The sequence below is a fragment of the Octopus bimaculoides genome, unplaced genomic scaffold (assembly GCF_001194135.2).
Source record: "Octopus bimaculoides isolate UCB-OBI-ISO-001 unplaced genomic scaffold, ASM119413v2 Scaffold_173618, whole genome shotgun sequence".
NCBI lineage: Eukaryota > Metazoa > Mollusca > Cephalopoda > Octopoda > Octopodidae > Octopus > Octopus bimaculoides.
Window position 1 is genome coordinate 52,984 of NW_026421422.1, and position 3,019 is coordinate 56,002.

General features: G+C 41.9%; 1 long non-coding RNA gene across 1 annotated transcript; it reads left to right on the forward strand.

Annotated features, from left to right (window-relative positions):
- Positions 1-778: 778 nt before the first annotated feature.
- LOC128251545 (uncharacterized) lies at positions 779-2,615 on the forward strand. The gene is made up of 3 exons (XR_008267167.1): positions 779-899; positions 1,135-1,319; positions 2,450-2,615. It is a non-coding gene; the product is annotated as an uncharacterized LOC128251545 (long non-coding RNA).
- Positions 2,616-3,019: the final 404 nt, after the last annotated feature.

Consider the following 3,019-nt stretch of genomic DNA (forward strand, 5'->3'; position numbering starts at 1 on the left):
GATCTATTTTCTGTATATTTCTTGTGTTTATTGTACCCGTACATCTTTTAAACACAAAAACTATTTTCCCAGTTAACCTTCCTCTGATATTGCTGCACCTCTTATGTGTCCATAGCTTGCACTGCGCACACTGGGTTCCTACCTATGCCTTTTCTACATATCAAGCAGGGCCATCTACCTGAAGGGATTTGTGATTTGTCTGTTTTCCTACATGCTTAGACTTTGGTCTTTGCTAATTCAACTGTAAGGCCCTTTGATTCTAGACCTTGCTTCCAAACCTGGAATTTCTTCTCTGGTTCTGGTGGCGAATCAGAAATAAGAACAATGTCATTAGCATAGTGGAGCTCCAAAGGGCAGCCTGACTTAAATTCTTCTGTTATGGCCTGAAGGATTATGATGAACAAGAGAGGGCTAAAGACGAATCTTTTGTGAACTCTCAGTTCTTCACTATACTCATTGCCAACCCTAACCTTACTGACAGCATCCCTGTCGCTGGCTTGTACAGCTCTCACCAACCACTTATCTATCCCTAGTTACTATGTTGACCACACACACTCACACATATTATACAATAGGCTTCTTGCAGTTTCCATCTCCCAAATCCACTCAAAAGGCTTTGGTCAGCCCAAGACTGTAGTAGAAAACAGATACTCAAGGTTCCATGCAGTGGGATTGAACTGAAGACGGTATGGTTGGGAAGCAAGCTTCTTAACCACAAATTAACACCTGCATCTCTGTAGGATATTTGTCGCCTTTTGTCCACTATTGGGTCAGTGACCCAGCAATGTCTTATATATTTCAGGTATCCACTTTCTGCCCATTAAAATCAGGGAAAATTTGAAGCCCTTCAGCTATTGTGACAACGACCTGGAGTTTGATGGCAAAGCCATCTTCTCAATGTAAGTAGCTTTTATATTTTGGCCACTGACCATTAAACTTAACATTCATTTCATTCATTGACTGCTAAGCTTGGCATTCATTCCAGCCACTGACCACTAACTATAGTATTTATTCTAGTCACTCACCACTAATTATAGCATTCATTTCATTCACTGACTGCCCTGAAGATATTTTGTTGTTGTTGTTGTTGTTGTTGTTTCCACTGCTGCTATTGTGGTTCTTTGTCGTTTACAGTGTTGCCAGCTCCCTCTATCTTCTCGTCATCGTAGTGGCAACCTCATACGATGTCATCACCAACAATTTTCTCACACCAAAGACAAAAGGCGCTGGCACAGTTGAGAAAAACGGTGCACTGCCCATGCAGAACGGAACAGGAAGCCAGGTAGTTTTGACCCAGAAAGATGAAAAAGTGGAACCAAGTAAGTCTGTTGCTTGACCCATCACAGTACTGATCAGATCTAGCCCCTCACACCTACCCTACAATGTCATTCTAAAAATAAAGCCACATTATTGAAATCGCAAAGCTATGAGATAATGCAGGATTAATTCAAAACAATGTGAATAAATAGGGATTCGGTTTGACAGATTAATCTGGATGGTGAAGGGTTATACATATTCAATACATAGGGTGTGGTTTGAGGGAGATTTGGCTGCTATTTCTAGCAGGACTAGCTACCATGTAGAAGTCACCCTCAGTGCTTCCTACATGAATATATGTATCTCTTTAGCATTTAAACCAGGTAGATCAGACCCTAATATTCTTCCTGTTTAATGTTCAAACTGACCAGATCTAGCCCCTCACACCTACCCTACAATGTTATTCTAAAAATAAAGTCACATTATTGAAATCGCAAAGCTATGAGATAATCCAGGATTAATTCAAAACAATGTGAACAAATAGGGATTAGATTTGACAGAATAATATGAACGCTTAAGACATTGGTTGTGGTTTGAGGAAGAGAGATTTGGCTGCTATTTCTAACAGGACAGGCCATCATGTAGAGATCTCTCATTGATTCATACATTGATGTATATCCTGTTAAACTTGTGATATCCAGCCAAAATATTCTACCTGTTTTATGTTCAAATTGGCCAGATCTGGCCTCTTACACCTTCTCTACAATGTCATTCTAAAAATAAACGGTCACATTATTGAAATTTCAACACACACACACAAGATGGGCTTCTTTCAGTTTCCATCTACCAAATCCATTCACAAAGCTTTGGTTGACCTGATGCTATAGTAGAAGACATTTTCCCAAGGTGTTACGCAGTGGGCCTGAACCCAGAACCATGTGGTTGGTAAGCAAGATTCTTACCACACAGCCACTCCTGTGCCCCCCCCCCACACACACACATGATGGGCTTCTTTCAGTTTCCATCTACCAAATCCATTCACAAAGCTTTGGTCGGCCCGAGGCTATAGTAGAAGACATTTTCCCAAGGTGCCATGCAGTGGGACTGAACCCCCAAACCATGTGGTTGGGAAGCAAAACTTCTTATGACGCCATATCTTCTGTCTCTCATTTGAACATTTGAACATTTTCAGGTCTTGGAGTAAAACTTCTGGAGTGTTTCTCCATTTACCATAATGGCGCAAAATTCCTGAACACCAACCAAAGTGAGGGCACGCTAAGCTGTATTCATGGGGTTCGGTTCCTCAGTATGTCATGGGTCCTTCTGGGACATGTCTATGTGTTTGGCATAACGATTTTCAGTAAGTAACACTTATTCATTAATTATTTTCTTCTAATGATATATGCAATTAAGTTTTTTTTTCCACACGACTGCAGTGGAGGCACAATGGCCCAGTGGTTAGGGCAGCGGACTCGCGGTCATAGGACCGCAGTTTTGATTTCCAGACCTGGCATTGTGAGTGTTTACTGAGCGAAAACACCTAAAAAGCTCCACGAGGCTCCGGCAGGGGATGGTGGCGAACCCTGCTGTACTGTTCCACCACAACTTTCTCTCACTCTTACTTCCTGTTTCTGTTGTGCCTGTAATTCAAAGGGGTCAGCCTTGTCACACTGTGTCACGTTGAATATCCCCCGAGAACTATGTTAAGGGTACACGTGTCTGTGGAGTGCTCAGCCACTTGCACATTAATTATGAGCAGGCT